This window comes from Mytilus galloprovincialis, chromosome 7, assembly GCF_965363235.1.
Source record: "Mytilus galloprovincialis chromosome 7, xbMytGall1.hap1.1, whole genome shotgun sequence".
NCBI classification, from domain to species: Eukaryota; Metazoa; Mollusca; class Bivalvia; order Mytilida; family Mytilidae; genus Mytilus; species Mytilus galloprovincialis.
Window position 1 is genome coordinate 39,869,288 of NC_134844.1, and position 25,516 is coordinate 39,894,803.

The 25,516-nt window shown below is 32.4% G+C and overlaps 2 long non-coding RNA genes across 2 annotated transcripts in view; one reads left to right on the top strand and one right to left on the bottom strand.

The window, feature by feature from the left end:
• Nucleotides 1–25,516, bottom strand: part of LOC143082970 (uncharacterized) — an 82,541-nt gene that overhangs the window by 53,635 nt on the left and 3,390 nt on the right. The window lies entirely within an intron of this gene.
• LOC143081691 (uncharacterized) lies at nucleotides 11,120–12,980 on the top strand. The gene is made up of 2 exons (XR_012980036.1): nucleotides 11,120–11,435; nucleotides 12,465–12,980. It is a non-coding gene; the product is annotated as an uncharacterized LOC143081691 (long non-coding RNA).

Sequence of the window (25,516 nt, forward strand, 5' to 3'; positions counted from 1 at the left end):
TTGAATTGTTGTTTAAAACCACACAGTAAACCTTATGGACAAAATACAAACATAGTTCATTAAATACTTTTGAGCAGGCGAGTGAATTACGGCTTCTGGAATGGCACAACATCTTTTGACTTTCCCATTAAACTCTTTTTGAACACTTTGCAATAGCTAATTACTTTGGGGGTCGATTGATTTGATAAGTTGCCAAATCTATGTATCAAGCTTTTTTATTTATATTCTTTTAGTGATTTATCCAGTCGAGGCAATCGTGTAAGCATGAATGGCATTGTTGATTAGTAGGATAAATGTGTCCAAAGTGTTCTGAACCTAGCAGAGAATGAAACATGAAAGAACAGTCAGTTATGTGTACATAAGGGACAATTATAATTGGCTTATAGCTTAATTGAAATATCACACCGACATTGAAATACAGATCGTTCTTGTCAGGAAGCGTGCTCTGTGTGGCCAATAGATCCAAGACAAATAACTTGCCAAATAACCGAGACAGTTATTATTAGAACTTATTGTTTTGGGTTAATTTCATTATACAGATTTCCTCAGTTTGATCGTGTCCCGACTGATCCTCGAAATATCTGAAACATAAGTGTCAAATCTGTCATTTTGGGTGCCACATACAGCTGTATGGATTTTAACAGGATATGTATTCGCTTAAATTCAAATTGAAGCTGTGGTGAAATACATCGTTTTATTAACAACAATAGTTCCTTTGCCTTAACTATTGCGACGTGAAGCAGTTAAAATATGTTTCTGTCATGTGAGTGTAAAGGTGGGTACAGCTCTTCTAAACTTTAATGTGAAAGCCAAACGATGTGATGCAATTTCCGATTTCATATTTCACTCACCACAAAATAATGATAAAGAACCACTTTTTTAACTTTTCACCTAAGTGTGTTAAAAATCATTGTACAACTTACAAGCGAATATCTGTGAAATTTTGTACAAATTGTAATCTATACAGACACTTTTTGTACAATCAACATACAAATTATGATGTGTACAATTTTTTTGTACAATTTTTAATTTGAACAAAGGGATAACTTAAACACTACAACTATACACTTGGGCCTACAAAATAGTTCAAATATTTTTATGTTACGTTGTCGTTTAATTTGTAGCAAACATTCCAAGGTGAAGTAGTTGATAAAACTATAGAAAATACATGTATGCGTCATCGACCTTGATTTTTTTACAGGTTATGCAAATTCCTATAGCATCCGAAGTTTTATATATGACGCAAAACATAATCATGTAAACAAAAGAGATAACGGCATAATTGATATCTACACTACAGTAAAGAGAATTTGTAGGTCTTTAAGCACTTGAAAACCATTTACAGTTATCGTTCTTCTTACTATACGACAAATGGGATAAATATTTGATTTTTTTGTCATAAACATTTGATGGAATGATATTTTCAACAAGAAGAGTCAATTAGTACACAATGAACTAGGGAAGAACAGGAAGAGTATAATCCCTATTTCAATTTATTTGTTCGATTAAGTATCTTTACTTCCTAATCAAATTACAAGTTGTAACAAGCGATTGACTGATTGATTATATTTTTAATGCCACTTTCAGCACTGTTGGCTCTTTTGTGGTGTTTATTGGTAGACGTAGTCAGAGTGTCCAGCAAGATCTATCAAACCATCGGCAGGAAAACTGACAATTCTTGTCAGTTTTGATTGGAGTTGAGCGCATCTGTAACATACACCATTTTCTTTTGAATTTTCGCTATAACCGGATTATTGACATCCTTTATGTGTAAAAGGCAATATACACATAGCAATCTAGATATCTGAAACCGCGTCAATATGTGTGTATTATAATGTTTTCAAGTCTCTTATTACATTCTTATTTCTATGAACTGTTATATAATAAGTGGTTTGTTTCCTGGTTTATTAAACCCTCAATTTTCACGTTGTCTATAAAATAAACTAAGCATTTACGAACATTATATGATCTGTATAGACATCTAATCGTAATTAGATTGATATAGTCTTGGTAACTCTATACAACACTTTCAGCATGATGCAGTTCAGAATGTGTGAAAAAATAGATTTTACAGTAGGTTGCCCGATGGTAAACGATCCTGTTATAAATTGAGAATGGCAATGGGTAATATGTGAACAAGGCAATAATCCGACCAAAGACCAGATAACAGCTGAAGTCCACCAATGGGTCTTCAATGCAGCTAGAAAATTTCGAATCCGAAGGTATGCCTTAGCTGGCCCCTAAATAAAAATGTGTATAAAATACAAAACAGCATTGTTAATTATAAAGATGTAAATGAAGTACATCTTCAAATTGGCCATGGGGATTAGAAGTATAGAACGTAGACAAATCTACTTTTGACATTATTGAAAAATTTTATGATTGTGATCGAATCTTTTGGGTAGATCTTTAGACTCGGTAGGACTCAATATTTTATCGACACCGATGGGTGAGCAAATTGCTTGTTAATACGTGATATATACTATCATATTTATTGAAACTTTTTCATTAGCAATTATAAACGTATATACTCGCAAACCTAAAATTCAACTAGTTTCACTCAAATAATAATAATGCCGTGAACTGGAATTATTTCTAGCCTGAGTATTATACCAAGACAACAGATAATGTCGTCGGGCATTAAGAAATTGACAGACGGAAACGGATCTAACACATAAATAGACAATTATCAGTGCCAATTTTGTATCTAGATTGTAAATAAGGTGTGGATTTAGTACATATGTTCCACTTACTGGACAAACAACGAAACAACTGAATTGTAAGATTGCTTGTCATTAAAGTTCAGATAAAGTACTAGTAGCTCATATTTATTTGGTTTGGTAGTATATCGTAGACCTAAAATAGTCAAATGCTATAACGATTTTCAGCTAAATTCAATATTATTTGATGGAAATAAATTCTACATTCCAATATATAATAGTTTAAAATAAAAAGAAAATTTAAAAAATTTAAAAAAACAAATTACGAAATGTTTCTTTGATGTTTTACTTTAGTATTTTATAATACTTTTGATGCTATGACATGTTGTACGTCTAAATCAAAAAGTGTATTCAACGAAACAACACAGCAACATATAACAAATCCAAATCATCCTAAGAGTTCAACATTACGGTGTTCAGTACCGGACAGGTATCTTAAAAAAAAATGCAAATCTTCAGGAAGTGTTATCTCTATCAATAAAATTAAGAATGGAAATGAGGAAAAGGTCAAAGAGACAACAACCCGACCAAAGAGCAGACAACAGCTGATAGCAACAAATGGGTCCTCAACGCAGCGAGAAAATCCCGCACCAGACGTGGTCCTCAGCTGACCCCTAATGTGTACTAGTTCAATAAAAAATAGACGTCGCTCTCAATTCAAAAAATGTAAATAAACTAAAATAAAAATAAAACGTACAAGACTAACGAAGGCCAAAGGCTCCTGGCTCGGGACTTGGGCAAAAATGCAGCGCGGTTAAACATGTTTAGTGAGATCTCAATTCTCCCCATATACATCTAGACAATTTAGGATAAAGAAACACATAGCAATACTTACAGTAAAACTCATTTTAAAAGAAATCCGAGTCAGATGTCAGAAAAGGTAACAAAAGAAACTAAGCAAAATGAAAATGATACATAGACTACTAGCAGTTACTGACATGCCAGCTCCAGACCTTAATTAAATTGATTGAAAGATAATGTCTTCATTACATGAAAATCAAGTACAATCCCTCCCGTTAGGGGTTTAGAATCATACCATCATACGCTATATGTGAAGAACCTAACCCGTAGCATGCCAACAACTGGTTTTAAAATAAATGTGTTTATTTCCGATGCAAAGACACTATGAGTAAATCAATATTTATACCAAAATATGCAATCCTTAATGACCTGTCAACAGTATAGTAACTATATCCTTTACGAATAAGCATGTTTACAGATATGATTAGCTTTTGAGGTGAATGCCGATATTTGTGTATTTTATATAAAGAAATTACTATAATTATTGGATATGAAATTAAACAATTTAAAAACGATACTCTCCTTGGTAAGAGTCGAAGTTTGATTGTGATTCTATGAGTCATAGAATAACTGATGGGATTAAATGAGATAGTGTTTGCGCATGAATGACTTCAATTTTTAAAGAAGGTTTTTTTTCCATTTCAAATAGAGACAAAAATGATTTAACTTAGTAATACCTCCTATAAATATAATGTACCAGTATTGCATACTAAACAATTACCCTTTTGTAACTTACCGTATTCAAGTAAGGCGGGCGGGTGGCATTTAATCCCATCAGTGATGCTATGACTCATAGAATCACAATCAAACTTCGACTCTTAACAAGGAGAGTCTCGTTTAATTGTTTCATTCTGTTACGTCATATCACTTCCGGAATTAAATGAGATTTTAAAGCCAATGACAACAACCTGAAGTGTCTACTTACAGCATGTACAGTATTTCTTCAACTTCAGATTACTGCAAAACTGCCGACACAAATACATCCTCTGTAAGCACCTTCTTGTTATAAAACTTAAAGAATGTTCTTTCATTTGTCCATCCTGGTTTGTCAAGGATTTCCTAAATAGGGACTGCCTTCAATTTTGCTCGTGATGTCGTTGCTGAGCGCACACTGTGAGCACCATACATCTTCGTAGCTATGCCATTTCTTTGCAAAACAGTTTTAATCCATCTTGCAATTGTATCTTTAGTAACATCTTGGTGTGGTTTGACATAACTAATTAACAATTTTGAATTTTTTCTGAAGCAATTGTTTTGTGCTGTACAAATATTCTTTTAACACGGTACAAACACAAAGTCTCCTATCTTGAGGATAAGCTTTCAAGTGTACCTGTGGGTTCCTATACCCATGTCTACTTTGTTTCAGTAGTCCCTCTGTTTCAACAACAAACTCGGATTTTAACTTATTTACATTATTTACATTTAAAAGATGAATCGACTGGGTTCTGGTTGCATTACTTAATGCAATTAACATACACAATTTTAATGTTAAATCCTTTAAACTGATGAATTTTACTGGATATAGTTTCCTCAAATAGAATAAAACTTTGGAAAAATCCCAAAGGTGTGTATACCTTGGCAATGTAGGCCGTAAATTATATACTCCCTTCATCTACCTAATTATTAACGGATGCGAACCTACTAAGTGTCATTCGCATTTCAGTCCTAATGCTGACAGAGATCCTCTAGTAGTATTAAGATAACTATATCCAAGGCCTGTTTCAAATAAACTGGTTAAAAAACCTAAAAAAATTCTACAGTTGGTTGAATTGAATTAATCTGTTTTTCACCACAGTAGTGAAACCATCTTTTTGTGAACGTCTGATATTGTTTTTTAGTACCAAGTTTCCATGACGACATGATAATATTGGCTGTTTGTTTAGAAAGCCCTCGTTTTCTGTATAGTTTCCTGACACAAGACAAGCAATCAGAACTAGCGTTCTCTGAAGTGGATGTTCCTTGCCTTAAGGAGGAATTGTTAACAATTTTTTGGTTTTTGGAATTATTAAGGGATTGTCTATTAACAATTCCATCAACCTGGTAAACAAAGGTTGCGTTGGCCAAAGATGTGCTATCAGTATTCCTTTGGCCTTTTCCATCCATATTTTCTGTACACAAGAACCCAGTAGACTGAAAGGAGGAAAAATGTATACTGAATTAGAATGTTTTCAATTCAAAGAAAATGCATCTATAAATGATGCAAGAGGATCTGGTTTCCATGCACAAAATTTTTCAATTTGAAAATTTAGCCTCGAGGCATATAAGCCGATTTCAGGTTTTCCCCAATTTTGTGTTATTTTATCAAATACAATATCCCTCGATTTCCATTCAGTTTGATCACGAAAAATACATGATTTTTTATCAGCCTCTGTATTCCATTTTCCCGGAATATGGGTACATGACAACCAGATCCCATTTTCAATACACAATAACCATAAACTTCTACTTATTTCATTGCAATCTAATGATTTTGAACCTCCCATATTATTGATGTATGCAACAGCCGTGGTGTTGTCTGTTAAAACTGTAACATGGTTATGTTTTGTTTTTTTTTTCTAAACGATTGCACAGCAAATTTGAGAGCTAAAATTTCTAAATAATTGATATGCTTTTCTCTTTCTTTTTCTGTCCATTGTCCACCTATCTTTTCTTGCTCTAATACAGCCCCTTCCAAATCCAAAGGCATCAGTCTCAATTATGAAACCAGGATTTTCTCGAGAAATTTTCCTGTTTTGTGTAAATATATTTAAAGACCACCAATTTAACTCATATTTCATTGACTGTATTTTAACCGTATTAGAATCAAAGTTTCCATTTGATTTTTTAAGAGCGTTAGTTTCTTCATTCTCTAAATTCCTGTAAAATAATTTACTAATATCTACTACAGAAAAACATGAAACTATCAAGCCAATTACTTTTGCCACATTTCTTATTTTTGTATATTTTTTAAATATAATTTTTTGCATTCTTCTGCAATGCGTTCTTTTTTATCAAGTGGCAAAGTAACAATAATTTCTTAAGAATCTATAATATTTTCTAGAAATGTAATCTTTTTAGAAGGTTCAAATACTGATTTTGCAGGATGAAACATAAAATCTAAGTTTTCCATAAGTGAAATTTTTTCTTGGACATTATCTTTACATTCTTTATGTGTATCAGCACATAGCAGACTATCATCAATATAGCCAGCATTAGTATAAACTAAATTTCTCAACCTAGAATAAACTTGTTTCATAATTTTTGTAAAATATCTTGGTGCTGAAGCTAGCCCATTAGGTTAGCAGGTAAATTGAAATATTTTATCGTCCCAAGAAAATCTCAAGTATTTTTTATGTTCTTGAGCTACAGGCACACAATAATATGCATGTCTCAAATCGACACTAGTCATGTACGTTTTTTATTCACTAGTCTCAGTGCAATTTCAAAAGTGTCCATTTTAAAATGATGGTATGGAACAAATTCATTAAATCTCAAATTAAGTATCATTCTATATTCCCCATTATGTTTGGGTCTTAAAAATATAGGTGACAAAAACTGTTCCTTTTGATAAGGAACTTCTACCAGAACTTTAATGTCTAATAGTTTTTGTATTTCTTTCTGTATAATTAAAGTTTCTTTTGCATTAAAATTGCACTGATAACTAGTCGAATTTTCAACCAAAATTCATCGTTTTCCAGTTCTACATGACAATTTTCTACAATATCTAAAACTTTGTCATCAGATGTCAATTTTTTCCACTCATGGATAAAATATTTCAATCTACCTGCTTCAAACTCATTCAATGTACTAACCTCATCTTTTTCTTGGTTATTTACATTTTTCTGAAACCTCTTGAACCCCCTCTTCTGGGGATTTTTTTGCTCCAGAATCATTACTGGTACTGGCGAAATCTTGACGTGAATGGCTTTCATAAGAACCTCTACCAATACCACGTCCTCTACCTCTTTCACGGCCAAAGCTGCCTCTACCACCCCTACCAAACCCACGCCCAAAGTGAATACGAGTTGCTATCTTATAGCAGTCTTCTATGTCTTTGGCTACTTTAGATACATCATCTCCGAAGAGAAAGGTGGTATAGGGTTGTGACTGTGCACACAGATGAGTGTTTTCATTATTCAACTCATATTTAACAAAAATCTCTTCTTGCTAGATTAATTTGTCTATTAGTGTGACATAGTAATGCTAAAACTTCATTGCATTCATCAATAACCTCACTAAACTCATTTGTTTTATTGTCTGTTTTTGCTATATTACTTACGGTCTTACTTAGCAAGACTGCAGCTTTTACAACTGATCTTTCTATATTTTGCATTTTCTTTTCACACGTCTGAGCAAAAGGGGAGATCAAATCCCATATCAGCTGGTTTGTTTTGACAATAACCAACCCGTCACAATTACCGGGTCTAGGGTTTAACTCATCTTTAATCATCTCATTGTACTGGCTCTCATCCATGCCATTTCTAAACAAATCTGTTATGTTTTCTGCCAGGGTTTCATCAATGTTTCCCAGGTTAATTCTTTTTGTTTAAACCTTTTGCTCAAAGTAGCAAACCTACTTTTTTCTATTGACTGTTCTGAATATTTTATTGTGTCTTGCACATCATTATTATTACCATATGATCTAGCGTTTTTAGCCTGCGGCTCTATGTCTAAATCATCATTTTCATCATCGTACTAATCGTACTCATTGTCATACATTTCGTTGACTTTGTCTGTCAAAGATTCAAGTTTGTCATCTTGTTTTTTTTCTGGTTTTCTTTAAGAGGGTTCGCGGGTCTAAATCATTTATATAGGATTTTTCTAAATTTTTCTATAAATGAACTTTATCTTATAGTTAATAGAAAAATAAAATAAAAAAGTGGGGTCACCGTTCATTTGCGCTCACAATCTGCCTTCGAAAGAACCATACATTTTTGTAAAGGTGTTCTTTTTTCTGTTGAAGTAATAGGAGAAATAAAGGTAATATCAAAATAATTATTTTTTTTACAGAAATCGCTCAAATTTTACAATAATTTAGTTTAAGTACAGCTTATATGGAAATTATATTAAAAAAAGATAGGTCATCGATGAGTTGAAAAAGATATTTCAATTTTAAAGCCAAAAATGGCATTTTTCCACCGAAGGGAAATAATTTGGAACTTATTTAATGATGTGTACATTTTAAAAGTCATCTTGGGCCAAAACATATTGATTGTTTTGAATGATTTTTGTACCATATGATAACGTAACAACTACAAAAGGAAATAAATAAAATTTGTAATAAAAAACAAATGTTTGATTTTTTTCTGAAATTTTTATACCCTCGAGCCTTCTTAATAGACTGTAACATTTTTATGACTATGTTGCCGTCTATACCAGTTATGGTTTTATCAAGAGACTTCGGGTCCGAGCTAGTACCACACGTGGCACCGGACGTTTTACTAGTGCTGGTAGTAGCCTTCACAGACGAACTCCTTTTACCTTTTTTCTTCGACGAAGAAATATCTAGTTCAGCATCTATCATACTAAGGACATCGTCCTCCTTATTGCTTTTACTTTGGAGAACATCGTCCTCTTTTAATTTCTCTTAACCATTCTTTCTGCCATTTTTTCTCGGGCTGCCGTAAATCGGCAATGTAGCCCACTTGTGGCAGATGTCGTAAAAATATAAAATAATTAAATCGACAACGTTGATTTTTGTTTTTGTAGTCGCTTATTGTCAACTTCGTTGACACAATTGATTAAATGAATTATTTTATTAATCAAGACAAACTACATGTACGTCTGTCCTCGTCGAGCTACACAAACACTTTGAAGTCATTCATGCGCAAACACTATCTCATTTCATTCCTGAAGTGATACGACGTAATAGAATCCCTGAACGTATAACATATCTGCATGTTGATTTATATTTACAAATGATATCCTTGTAAATGATAAAATTTAGTTTTGACTAGTTTGTGATAGTAAACTGCCTAGTGTAATAATTTTTCAGGAATACAGAGACTTGTTTCGTTGAAATGAAATACGGTGTTAAATGCACCAGCGAATCAAACAAATTGATATATGTAAACACCATTAGATGGTGACAAGGGAACGTCACCATCTAAAAATTGATAATTAACCATAGGAAATGAAAAATAATCTCTTGTATCATAAAGTTTGGTATTAAACGTCCCGTTAAAGATATAGATACCAAGATCCAGGAAAGGGCATGTTCATTGTTAGTTTTAGCTTGATCTAAAGACAGTTCGGCAGGATAAATCTCTTTAGTGAAGAAACTGAAGTCGTAATTATTGAGAGCCAATATATCATCTAAATATCTATAAATGTTATTAAATTTTTGAATAAAATGTTGCTTCGATGGGTTGTTGCTGATTTTAGTCTTGAATTGTAAGTCATAACAATAATGAAAGAGGTCCGCAATAAGAATTTACGGGCAGTTGTTGTATCAAAGCAGGTCCAATTGACATAGTTCTTTTGTTTGTTATTTCTAGAAATTACCCAAAAAACTGTTTAAATGCCCATTTAATCAGGTGTGTGAATTTTTGCATAGCATGAGAACCGAAGTGAAAATATAGTTATACCATACACTTTGAAAGCTGGTATATATTAGAAATAGAGAGAAGAGATATATCACTAAACAGGTAAACATTAAAAAAAAAAAAAGCATTACAAATTGTATCAACAGGTCAAATAAACACGAAAGTACGATTTGAGAGTAATCGCAAATAATGTTTTTATGTATTATGTTTAAATTAAATTTAAAATAAACTGAAAGAGTATTAAAAGCCAAAAACGATTAATAATACAAAAAGTCATGCATCAGAGAATACAATCATCTAAAACACTTCCAAGGGATTTGGTATTTAAACGCCATGGACAGTCAAATAAGAAAGGATAGTGAGGAGTTAACCTTTCAATAAATAAGTATACTGTTATGTATTAGTTAAATATTTGGCATATAAAGCAACACCGTCCGTTCTTATTTGCATTCTTATTCGGGCTTCACGGCAGGTTGCGTAATCAGGATATTTGATGTTTTTGTTTTGCTGATACAAAACATGTCACTTCCAAATGCCGTACGGTAACATACAAACGTGGCTTATATCCACAAAGTCTTTAGAAACACAAGGAGTTGTGGTGTTATTGTCAATGAAACAATTATCTATAACCGTTTTTCTTTTTGAACTTGTGCTGTGGAATGCTCGAATTTCTAATCATAGGGAAAAGCTGTCGATGAATAAGAGTAAATGAAGACACAAATTTAAAAACAGTACATTTCTGAAGTGTTTGATAAAATAATTTATTTTATTTGAAAAAAGTTCAATGTACAGAGTAACACTTTTAATTCATCCTTTCTGTGAAATATGATGGACACTATGACTAAAATTGTAATGTAATTTTCCTAAAACATGACCAGCTTGAACCAGGAAAATGATAATACACCTACACGTATTTCACAAATCTCCTACATTCAGAAAGCACCGGAATCAAAAGTTACGTACATGTATAGATAACAAACAAAGCTATATATATAAATGTCGATTTAAGTAAATTTAAGAATTGTTTTGAGTATCAAGTGAATGAATATTTCATAGTTCGATTTAGGAAACAAAAAAATCAAAATGTTCGATTTATGTATTATGTTTACTGTTATTCGTTTTGTGTTGACATTAAATATTGAAGAAGATATTTCAGAAATCCGTATGGCAGTTAAACAACAGCAGATGGAAATTCGTCAACTTCAGAGTTTTAACCACATTCTTATTAAGGAAAACCATTCATTCAAAACAGCCATTCGTCAATTGGAAGAGGATAATCTTTTAATGCGAAAAGATATTAATCTAACAATTGGAAGTATTCCGTCCACCGAACATAGTGAATTTAAGCATGACGAGTCTTTAAAGAGAAAAAGGAACACAACTGGAGAAAGTTAGTAAAATATGTTATAGTATCTGAATTAGACTCATCATCATGAAACACAATAAGGTCTGATAATGTTTCCCTTATATTTTACACTTTTGATTTTGTATGATATTAATTTGTTTATGAGAATATTTGCATTGATATATTAGGTGAGCAAATAAAACACAAAAGCTATCTTAATATTATGTTCTTTAAATTATGTCCAGATATATGTTATTGCGTCCATAATAAAAAATAATTGTAGTTTCGTCAAACAATATGATATAACTTGATCCGCTCATAAAGTACTCAGGTTTTCTTACATTGATATAGACGACCATGCGGGTTAGTCTTCTGAAATACGCAACTGCCTTATTGATTTCGTGTAGACGTGTTCCTCACCAATATCGGACATCGGGGCTTCGATCCACTGGCCGGGCAAAATACGTATGTGCTGCTTCTCTGCTAAGCACGATGCATATAGGAGTACTAGAAAGGACTAGTTGCTCCAACATAAGAATAAAGTGTCCGTATAGCGTTACATGGATTCCCGCGTACTGCTCCTTTGGCGCCTGTTAAACGTTTTAACTCGTTGCATTTGTATGCTCCTATTCTAATTCAGGAGTTTGTTCAGTGGTAGTCATTTGTTGATGTGGTTCATGAGTGTTTCTCGTTTTTATGTCAGTTTTACCGATGTTTTACACTAGTCATTATGATGCCCTCTATAGCTTGTTGTTCAGTGTGAGCCAAGGTTCCGTATTGAAGGTCATACTTTGACCTTTAATTGTTTACTTTTTTACACATTATGACTTGAACGAAGAGCTGTCTCATTGAGACTCATACCACATCATTTTATTTATAGCACACGAAAAATCCCACTCAGCGTGTCGGTTTTGTACTTGATAGAATTAATAATCATATCACAGAAACATGTTCCTGTCCTTATAAGTATTTTATTTTTGTAAACAGACGTAAAACACCAATTGATAACACTATGATCCTTGACTATAAGCTAGATAGACATCTAGATATACTAACTATTCTTTATAATTTCAGGCAGTCTACAAAACAGTCGACGAGCAGCCGCTGTAGGATCACTAGATCATGTAGCATTCTATGCCTATATGTCGAAAGACGATCCAAGTTTACAAAAACATAACCAACTAGTGTTTGATGTAGTCAAAATCAACATTGGAAATGGCTACCTCAACAATACTGGAGTTTTCGTTGCTCCATCGTCAGGCACGTACGTCTTTGCGTGGACGCTTTACACCGGTAACCATGGAGCTACCTATTATGACTTGATGGTGAACGGCGAAGTATACGGGAGTACATCTGGTGAAACGGATGACGTTCCTGGAGATTTTGATTCTGATTCTGGAACTGTTGTTGTTTCTCTCAACACAGGTGATAACGTGTACTTCCGTTCGGTTATTCAAACAACAGCATTCATTCTTGGAAAAAGAAGCGCGAAGACTTCATTTTCTGGATGGAAATTGTACTGATAAACTATTTTCTATACTCTTTTACATTTTTATGGTGTGCTATGTAATTAAAAATCTCTTATGAAAATCTTACTTGTCAAAAATTTTACTGGTTCACAACATGTATTTGCTTCTAACAGTTTAACATATAAAAAAAGATCTATTAATTCATACCTATACCCTGATATACAATTGATGTTATCAAAACTTTGTCAGTTATGTAACACCAAAACGAATTGAGATTGCGGAGACGGAAATTATATTTCCTTGCAGTTTTAAAAACTAACCCCTCCTCCCCCCTTCCAAAAAAAAAAAAATACAAAAATTGTTTACCACATGACTGAACACCACTACAAACTAACTCATGCGTTAACTGTGTACATGTTTGAACTAAGTAGTTGTTCGGTCAAACGTTGAATATTTGTCTAAATTTGAATGCTTGGATGTATCTATTCTTTACGATTTTTAAACCATACAGTAACCATAGTGATGTGTTCCCTTATTTTAGAATTATATATATATACACATATTCATTCGTTAATCAACTAAAACTATTCTGTTATTGTACTTTTGTAATTTTTTGCATTCTTGTTTGTTTGTTTTTGCTGATGTGCTTTTTTATTTACCTTTTGGGGCTTTTTTTTTACATACTTGTTGCTTTTATAGTGATTAAGATTATAACACAATAATACTGCAGCATCCCTATTTATGACATTTTAACCTATAATGTCTGTTTGTTTTTTTCACACATCGTTGTCAATTTGATGGAATTTTATGTGACCGTCATACAAGAGAGAAGTTAAGCTAGCTATAAAACTTGGTTAATGCCACCATTTTCTACAATAGAAAATGCCTGTACCAAAGCAGGAATATGATAGTTGTTATACATTTGGATTCCGCGGTGTTCAGATTTTTTTGTTTTACTTTCTTATTATCAAAATTTGAAACTATTCCAGCAAAAAACAGCTTTATTTATGAATTAATAATACATAAAAATTACCGAGATGGATTAACCCATCCACTTCAAGCATATAAATGTATTTATCATATACTTAGACTAAATAACATATGATTTTTACTGTATGATAATAGCATTAAATTAACGTAAATTCCATATTTCTTCGATTTGGTGCTTAGCGGACTGATATGAAAAGTTTATCACATGCTTCGATTGTTATCACATGCCTTTCCGTAACGTTATCGCATGGCATTTCGGTGATATTCGGCAAATTCAGGATAATACACCTCAATGCTACGTTTTCTATGAAAAACATTACAAAGAAGTGTACAAAACAATTATTTGGATACTGGAAAGTATATTGTGTAAAATAATAATTAAAAAAAAAAAAAAAAAAAACAACTAACAAACAAATTATTAAATAAATGCATTTTTAAAAGTTACTTTTGAAAAGTTGACTTTTCCAAACAGTGTAAATTATGTATGTTTTTGTCGATTCGTCCATATTAAAATATATATGTTTCTTCTCTGTTGAGGCATATGATAGAAAGATTTCATATCGAATATACTAAATTTGGGGCCGGTGTCCGTGAACTTTACACTCTTTGAACTTCTATTTGGGAACCACGTAAAAGGATCAATATATGAATCTGTTATTTTTCTCCATTGTTGAAGCATATGATAAAAAGATTATAACATGTCATTTTTCATATCGCATGTATTATCAGCCCTCGAGCCAAGCGGCTCTTGGGCTGATATTGAACCTAGGGCTGATGATACATGCGATATGAAAAATGGCATGTAATGAACTGATATTATCACTGTTCGTATTTCCCTTTACGGATGTAACAGTTTCCATTTTACAGTGCACGTAAAGTATGCATCCACAATACATCGTTGATGCGCGATAAGTAGTTTCTAATAACCGCAAAGACCAATACAACGAGGACATTATCTCTCCTGAGATTAAGGGGAGTCATACATTATATCAATCTTAATTTTTCTTAAACTTTTTAGAAATTAATCATTGTATTTTAGAAGTGTAGAAGTGGAAAAAAAAAGACTAATAGCACAACAAGGTTAGCTATTTTTAAAATGATTCTAGAAGTAACCATATATGTACTGTAAGTTCAAAGATGATAGTTGTCTAGTTGATTAATGGCAAAACAATCTGACAAGAGCAGTTGTTTTGGGGAATGGTGTTATGGACTACATAAAATTTTGCCCATACATGATGCACTACAAATGAATGTAATATTTTTTTTTAATTCTAGAACCAGCAATCATTTCTCAAAGGGTTGATCATCTCTTTTAGGCTTAAATTGACTAAATTAACTTAGAATAATGAGACATCTGTTTTCTTGTACAATCAATACAAGTATATTGCCAAAAACGGGCATTGAAGTTACATACAAAATATGAATAACAAGAATGTGTCCCAAGTACACGGATGCCCCACTATCATTTTCTATGTTCAGTGGACAATGAAATTGGGGTCAAAACTTTAATTTGGAATTAAAATTAGAAGGATCATATCATAGGGAACATGTGTACTAAGTTTCAAATTGATTAGACTTCAACTTCTTCAAAAACTACCTTGACCAAAAACTTTAACCTGAAGCGAACGGACGCACAGACGGACGGACGAACGGACGGACGGACGGACGAACGGAGGCACAGACCAGGAAACATAATGCCCATCTACTATCGTAGGTGGGGCATAAAAATGATATTAACAACTTGTATTAAATGAAATATCTATATAACTCTTTGCACAGATACTTCCATTTGGTGTTCTACTTCTGTTCAGGGTCATGTAAGATAATAACTGTGTACTTTTTATCTTATCTCAGCACTTCATTACTTCAAAAGTTTGTATATTAAGTCAAATAGAATCGAGAATGTTAATGTTATTTGTGTTTTTACTATTTTCTTATTCTGTGTCAGCTTGTGATACTGGTGCAGAAATACGCAAAATACACGATATACTCAAACAGCAGCAATCGCAAATACTGAAAATACTAAATGAAAATAAGTCACTGAAAGCAGAAAATATACTGCTTAGAAAGGACATGGATAAATTACATGAATTCAATTCCAGAAGAGACCACATATACTACACAACGGAAAAATATATACAAAAGGACGTTTTACAGAAGAGAGAGGGAAATAAAATCCATCTACACATGGTAAAGGTAACTATTAGCATACATTATCCATTATTTCTTTATACTTTTTCTAAGTAGACATAACCGTTAAATGAAACTATATTACTTTATAAATATCTAAAAATACTTTTAAACCATATATTATTATTTTCTGAATGAAAACTTTTTTTAAATGAGCAAGTGCTCTGTTCCCAATATCAACAACTCTTTCTTATTTTTTCTCAGTTGTTTTTTTTTTCATACGTTTTTGTTGTTATGATTTTGTAGGCCATAATAAATTAAGGTTCTATCTATGTAGTTTCTACATACCTTAACAAAAACAACACACACACACATTTATATATATATATATCTTTAATTTAAATTCACGTCTGCAAATATGTCACAAACACCGAATTGTAATCGCAAAAATACGTAAATAATCTTCATATTGAGGTTTATTTTATATATTATTTTTTTCTTTTTTTTTTTTTGGTATCAGATGCAACAGTTCAGGATAAAAGCACAGTACCGGCAAGTGAACCAGAAATTGTGGCTTTCTCTGCTTACATGTCAAAATCTGAGAGCAATCCAAGCCCCCACCACACACTAGTCTTTGATGTCGCCCAAACTAATATTGGAAATGCCTACAACAAATACACGGGAGCGTTTGTGGCACCAGGTATAGGTGTGTATGTTTTTGCATGGACGATTTATACAGGAGAGAGTGGTAAAACTTTTTTTTAATATTCTAGTTAATAACTCGGTATACGGGAGCACATTTGGCGAAACTGATGCAACGTGTCAAAGTTGCGATTATGACTCAGATTCAGGAACTATAGTAGTATCTTTGAACCAAGGTGACACAGTATTCATTCGTTCTTCTCAACAAGCAAGTACAAGTATCCAAAGTAACGATAGGTATGGCACAAAAACAACGTTTGCAGGATGGAAACTGAATTAAGAGACTTTTTTGTACCATATTCGTCAGTTGTCTTTTTCGAGTGTAATGATGTCTTCCATGATTAATGAAATGGTTAAATTTGAGATAAGCCTACTCTATAGTTCTGACTGCTTCATATTAAAGAGCCTACTTTTGTAAGTGAATCTACCACCTTGCTTTAGGTTCTTAAAATCTTTTCATTACCACTCAATTTAAATTTTTCTGTCGTTTTCATCTTGATATTGAAAAATTAGTAAGTGTGAACAAATATCAATATTCGGCCGGTTGCAATAAAAAAAGAAACAAAAACATTAAATTTTAATAAACAAATAAACTCATCATAGATACCAGGAATACATTTAGTATACGCCAGACGCCCGCTGACAAGAATCTAATTCAAATTGATTTCAATTCGCATAAGAACTAACAACTATTGAAATACAAAGCAAGTCAAAATTGATTACGTGATGGTATATATATACAGAAAATGTTTTCGGCTGAGCTTAGGAGCAAATTTTATACCGTACTGTGCTGCTGTGTGTAAAACATTCTAATGAATAACAGCCAAACAATAATTGAAATCGTTTGATTTAAAATGACGGTGTACGTGATAGGCTTACTAAAAAGTATCCAGCTGAGAGTCTATAATTCAAATTGATATATATATATATATAACAAAACTCATCATAGATACCAGGATAAAATTTGTTTTTTTCGCCAGACGCGCGTTTCGTCTACAAAAGACCCCTCAGTGACGCTCGAATCCAAAAAATTAAAAAGCCAAAATAAAGTACGAAGTTGGAGCTCTTTTTTATTTATTATTTTTATTCTTTATAGATTAACGGGTTTTTGAAGTTCTGTATATGTTTTTTAAAACATAAGGGAAACTATTTTCTTGGACTGCATGGTTGAAGTATATACATAACTTAATCTCAAGAGATACATCAAATATTCGAAACAAACTATAAACTTGACCATCATGTTCCCTTACCAATAAAAAATCAGGAATGGTCAACATGAACACAATTTGAAGGAAAATGTATTCTTTTAAAACGAACTGAAAGCGGGATGTACCAAAATGAACCGTTATTTCTTGTCAAAAGGTTCATAATCTTCAAATGAGAACAAAACATTTTCATCTGAAGTAGAATGACATGTGCATTGCTAGATATGGTATCATATACTTAACATCTATCAAGCATTTTGATATGAAATACTCTAATGAATGCATTAAAATGACGTATTACAACAAGAAGAGAAAACAATCAATTACTGAAACAAACAAAAAATGAATTCACGATAAATTAAAGGGGAAAGCCACATGTTAGGTGAATATTAACTCTTTAGTTGAGTGTGGATAGATAAAAAGAAAAAAATGGAAATAAAGATGGATTTATAAACAAAAATCATATAGAAAAACATGCATAATCTTGAATAGTAAGACAGAAACGTCAATAAGTTATAATGGAAAGCTTGTACGATATCAGGGAAATAATCACGTTTGTAAAAAGTCAACATTTCCTATCCGTATAGAAGGAATGTATATATAAAACACTTCAGCGATAAAATTTTCAAAAACAATATATATCATATAAAGGGAAATAACAGTGATAATACATTAACAGCTTTTAGAAAATAAGGTACTAAAGTATCAACAAATATAACTATAACAATGATAACGGAAAAGAGTAAAATCATGGCACAAAAAAGATAGATATATACAAAAAGACCTAGTCCCCCCCCCCCCCCCAATTGATGGCAAACTATGGCGCATTTGGGTATCAGACTGTAATTGTCGGATGGACGATTCGAAAATATATCTTTGGTTGAAGACCGTTGCCCTGTAGATGTTTTTTTATTGCTATTGGCTTGCTGTTTCGTTTACATATGCCTCATACAATTATTATATGCGGATCGACTGTTAGATAAGACCGTAAGGGTATCACCAACGTACTAGTTTTATACGTTTATATTTTTTATAGATGTAATTTGCTATTGTAAAATTTCAAATCGTTTAAATTCATGAACGTATTTTTCTTATGCATTACTCTGATTCAAAAGCAGGACAGTTTCTATTTGATATCAAATTACTTGACTATTAATTTTGCTTGCGCAACCACCCAGTATGATGAACATATACTTTCGAAAAAAAATCAAAAACTTGATTTCATTTGTGAAACGCCGTTTAAAAACTAAGGTCTACCGCAACCGTCAAATTCAAGCGACGTCAACACTCGGTTGCCGGTCGCTCATCTTAGAATTCACGGGATTTGTTTATACCTTTATTTGTATTTTATGGATTTATGTGTTTTGAACATCATTAAACTACTGATTATATACATATATTTTCATTTTTTCACACTAGTTGCGTTTGTGTTTCTTAATATCAACATTTTACATTGGTTATCAGACATTCGCAGACAAATACAGAAGAAGAAATAAAACAAAAACAAGCAAAAAAACCAGAAAAACTATGAATTATAGATGTTGAACATTTTGATAACCATTCAGTAGAGACAGGCTTATGTATGATTTATATGGTGTATTTTCTTTGTTTATGTTTACAACACAAAAATGAATTCCAAATTCGTTTTTCCTGAACTTGAATTAAAAAGGTCAGCAGACTTCCGGATAAAACTATAATGCCCAAAAGCCAGAACCACTGACTTGGATTTTGTTCCACAAACTGACGCCATAATGTATTCCATACAAGAGCTCCCGCATTTCCTCCTGCTCCAACTAACCCAGCAACAATTCCTACGTGAGAAGGTAGGACATACGGTACGATAGCAAATGTTGTTCCTTCTGACATCTGGACAAACATGCTGAAAAATATCATTACAGCTATGGACGTTGATATAGTAGACATCTGACTAAATATTATCAACATTATACCTTCAGCTACTAAGCATGTAAAATGAGAAACAAGACGACCAGCGATACCTAAATATTTTCGCATAATGTCTGAGTAAATTCCTCCCAGGGCCCTAGCAAATAGATTCATTAAACCAAACAATGATGCAATTAAACTTGCAGTATCTTGATCTAGGATACTACATTTATTTGTGTCCGTCTCTTTAACCTCACTTGTCATATTTGTGATTGTAATGTTAGAGAATGAATTGCTTCCTTCTACACAACCCTCCTTTTTAAAGTTGTACAAGAAATAAAGGTTCATGACGGTATTGACAGCAATTTCAACACCAAAACACATCCCATACTGTATCACCAAAACCAATGTAGTTATTACGGACCAAAATATGTTGCTTTGATTAGATATGCGTTTGTCATTGCTGTTCCGAATCTCTGATGATAAAGGCTCAAAATTTTTTCCGTCAATGTTTGTTTCCTTTACAGCTGAAAAAGAAAAAAAATACAGGTAGACATTTTTTATTGATGGTAATTATTTATCAGTTGAACAAATATAACTATAAGGTGACGATCTGATGTCGAAAAAAACTTTTAAAATATACAGTGTACTATAAATCCAATTCTTTCTAACATTGTCATGTATCAAATTGGTTTAAAAATAAAAACACACTTGAATATTACTTTATAAATGCTGTGTTTTCAAAGTGCTTTTCTCGATTAATCTGTATGAGTAGCGCTTAAATCTACAAGTTAAATCCAAAAGTAGATACTTTACCTTTATTTGCATTCTTGTCTTTATCTGAGATGTGCTCGAATCCTTGGTTGTCGACTCCTTGCTTTTGATTTGTTTTGTCTACAGAACATGTTGGTGCTGATGGCAATAGCCGATTGTCCCAATGTCCTTGTGGACAATCATCAGATGTGAAAATTATAGAAATACCTGAAAAACAGTGAGTATTCTATGTTCATGTTGATTGTACTTTACAAATAGCATATTGCTTCAACAAACGGTTATGGGCACTTAGTTTATGAACATAAAAACAGATTTTATAGATTGACAGATATTTTATTTTAAGTATCGTAATTGTAATTTGATTCCGGATTCAAATACAAATTCAAAAATTTGGCATTATGTACCAAAAAAGGAGGCAAATTATAGCTGAGAGTGATGGCGTGTTGCTGTGTCATTTTGTCTGTTCATTCATAAATGTATTATAGGTAGTCATGTATACCAATGATAGCACGAAAACCTTTAATTAAAAGTAATCGAAGATTAAAAAAAATAACTATATGAGAGAACACTACCGCTGTTCGAAATTCATAAATCGATTGAGAAAAACACTATAAAAGTTTAAAGATTTGGTATGATTGCCAAAGAGAAAAATATCTAACAGAGACCAAAGGAAGTAAATTTAATCAACTATAATTCACCGTTGGTTTTTCAACAGTTGACAACATGAAATACCAGTTGTTCATACAAACGCTTCCTTCCACTTGCGGGTATACTATAAAAAAAAATATATGATTCTATAGGAAACCAAAACAACACATCATAAAAGAGGTTTATGTGAGTATAATTGATTTGGTAAAGATATTATCAATCTATATTTTGTTTAAAAAAAATCATATTGATTTTTGAAATTGTTGACGTACCTGTTAATACACAAATTACTGATGGAACGACGACTGCTAATTTCCATGCCAGAAATTCGTCTGCTCCTATAACTTTCATTAATTGAAATAATCCTGGCATCAATATGAATGTGAATCCTCCCCCTAAATTACCCCACCCACCAGCTATGGCATTAGCTGTTCCAACAATCTTCGAATTATACATGGCTGAAGTCCAGAATTGACAAGGAACAAAAGTTCCACCTAATATTCCAACGAATAACCGTAAAACGATAAGCCCCGTACCAGTTTTTATTAAGCCTGCTAGTGCCATTGGTATAGCACCTGTTATCAGAAGGCTACACATTATTTTTCGAGGTCCAAACTTGTCACACATTGGTCCAATTATCACTCGAACTGCAATTGTAGCGGCAACACTGGCAATTCCAGAGTTGGCAAGATCTGTTTTGGATAATTCCAGCTCTTTTCTTATAGTTGGGAGAAGAGGTTGAATACCAAACCATGAGGTGAACGCAACAAAGAAACAAAACCATGAAGCATGGAAGCTTCGCATATGTGGACGAGCAATGCTGAATAATCTAAATTGTTTTGCTTTGCCAAGATCATCTACTTCTATCTTTTTAGCTTGAATTTTCCTCATAATTTTTGTACAACACGACATCGTTTTTCAGTATTTTCTGAAAATTAGAAGTATTGGTAATATTATAGAAGTTATTTAAAAATACTAGGCTTACAATTTATTTTTTCGCCAGACTCGCACGTCGTCTGCATATCACTTGTCAGTAGTGCTTGAGGAGTTGGAAAGTTGGATATATTATAGACGGTATAGACAGGGTAGCTTTATGTTCTATTTGCATATGAGTATTCTATGTTAGAGTTATCAGATCAAATTTTGTTGACAGATAGTACAGTCTGTAGTGTCTATAGTCAACCTATCGTTTCTGTCTATGCGTCACAAATATTGGTAACACAAAAACAGCGTATACCCTAAGAACTGCAGATTTTATAGAAAAACTAATGAGATTTTAGATCTATGTGTCTTATTCTTATTTTCTGTTTTGATTGATTTTTGTTTAGTTAATTGGACCCTCTTTTTAAAAACAATAACTTACATTACGGTTATCGGAATGATGGAATTTTTTTATTTGGAAAAGGGGCTTGCATTTAAGTTCTGACAAACGGGTTTTTTTCTATTGTCATTTGTCCTATTTGTTTCCAGTTTTGGTGTATCAGCTTTAATCCGTTATGTATATACCTCTCTTGGTTGGTATCACATTTTGTTATCCAGTGACCATTTATATATAACTCCATTATATGTTTTTTATAACTATTATTGAACACCGAACGGTGTATACTAGTAGTTGTTAACATCTTTGCCTTTAGTTTTTAGTAATTAGTTGTCACATATCATCTCACATTATTTCAGTTATTATACACCTTTGCTCGATATTCGATTTTTTTTTATTGAAAGAAAGTCCAGCAAAGCGCTTTGGACGCATGCAGTGTTTAAATTTCTTTTTTGGGTTTTTGATCAAGCAATGTGTCATGTAGACTTCAGTTGATATGTAGTGTTTTAACTATATAGATGTGGTATGAGTGTCAATGAGACACCAATTCTAATTTTTTTTTAATTAAACCATTAGGGTCAAAGTACAGTCTTCCAAACGGAATCTTGGCACACACCGACCAGCAAGCTATAAAGGGCCAGTAAATGACTAGTGTAAATAAACTCATCATAGATACCATGATTAAATTTGGTATTTACACCAGACGCCTGTTTCGTCTTCAATAGATTCATCAGTGACGCTCGCTTCCAAAAAAGTTAAAAGACCAAATAAAGTACGAATTTCCTAAATGTTTTTCCAAATACAGCTAAGGTTATCTGTTCCTGACATAAAACAGTTCAATACGGTATTTTTTATCCCTGATATGGTCACTGTTGTATAAGTGACAACATAAAGGGTTTGTTTGGAAGAAAATAAAATATATCTCATCAACATTCATTCTTCTTAATGTTATTTGTTGATGTATTCCAATGACTGCCTTGTTAAATAATATTTGAGGTACAATTTTTTCTGCGTACATGCATGATGTACTGCCTTTTTTTTATAGACTTAACGTTACACAGTGCGTGTTCATTAATCCCTGAAACTTTCGTCATAATGTAATTGTATTTACATAGTTTATTTTCGACAAAGTATAGCATCTCATTGTAAACAATTATTCAAGGCGCAATGTCAATGGCAGAGCTTATATATCCGTTTTACTCGTCTGACTTTAATAGAAAATAAGAAAAAGACACATATCCCTAAATATAAGCTGTGTAAATAATACAAAAATTGAGAGGGAAAAGTAATTGTTTAACAAATAATCAGAAAAATTAACCTCATCCGGCTTCGAATGCATGAATAAAAAATGCATACACATTGAGAGGTAAATTCAATTATTACATGAAGTTACCTCAATATTATATTTTCATCCTTTTCAAAATGTATACAGGATATCTGTTCACAAATATCACATTGTGGTAATGGGAATGAACGTTTTTTTGTGTGAGTTTTTGATTGTCATATGACAGACTGTCAAGCGAGTCTTTGATATTTGAAAACAAAAATACAAATGTACGGTTGATTTACACATATGCTCATAAAATATAATAATATATAATTCTGCATCAAGAATTCGCAAATGGTGACCCCGCTTGCAAGTAACGTTATTAAACGAACATAACTTGAAACAGAAAAAGAGACTACACCCACTTCGAGCTTGATATGCATTTTGTGCTAAAAAGTATTCTGTATAAATCTCATAACATTTGGTTGAGGCAAACAAACGTCATAACGGAAAGCAATTTTGGGACGTAGGTACGGGTGAACAAATGGACATACAAGAATAACACTTAATATCCTCTCCGGTGACGGCTGAGCCATATAAAATAACACAGATTAATTGGTATGCGTTAAGAAACAGCCAATAAAATATAAGTAGGAGGTGCACAATGCAAATCTTGTACAAGAATATTTTTTTAAAGTGCCAATCCAGTCAATGGTTTGAAAGGTTGTGGACAAAAATGTCTACTCTAAATAGGATCACCCTCAGTTTTGTAGGGGTTCGTTCTGTTCAGTCTTGTGTTTTGTGTACCCGTTGTTTTATGTTGGTCTCTTCACTTTTAAAAGCCATGGTGTTGTAAGTTTATTTTCAACTAATGAGTTTAAATGTCCTTTTGGTATCTTTCGCCTCTCTTTTTCTACTCGTATCAAATAAAAGTTAATAACAAATTCAGATTCTATTTTTAGTAAGGAACGCAATCAAAATATATAATCGTAACAAAACAAATATAAAAATGAAATTTCTTGTATAAAGTATAAAGACGGCTTGTTGTTTTGAATTATTATATCGTTTGTCAATTGATTTTGTTTTCATCGATGAAATTTTGAAAGTTTGATATAAAAGCGATGAAAAAATTGACATGTGCTGATAAATGCTTTGTAGGAGTCATTACTATATCGTAGTATAACAACTTATTTTTAGTCGAGCAAACATTGCAAGTTGTATCGCAAACATCAATGTTTCCTGCTCTTGTATTAGTATACGTAATATTTTTTGTTAATAACAATGTTTATCTTTCGTGTGTAAGTTAACAATTGATGTATAATAAGGTCGCATTGGTTACTTTGAGATAAAAAAGGATATTTTTCATTAAAAACCTAATACTTATATATAGGAAACTGTATAGTATTGTATCAACATGTCATTAAAAATTTGTGATATCCTTTGTACTTTCTACAGAAGATTTTGAATTTTGAAAATAGTTAGAATTTTTCAACTTTTGGGTTAATATGGCCGTATGTTCATCACAAATTTTACTTAGCATCCAGACACACCTGTGCACAAATGAAACTCATTTATTTGGGTTTTTTTGCTATCTTCTGCAGACTTGGAAAAATTGCGCATCTAAATCAAGGTAAGTTTTTTTTTTTCATTTTCTGAAACATGGACTACATATCACTTTTATTTGTCGAGATCCTGCCATGCCTAACAACTTTCCTTAATACATCAGTTGTCTGTACTTA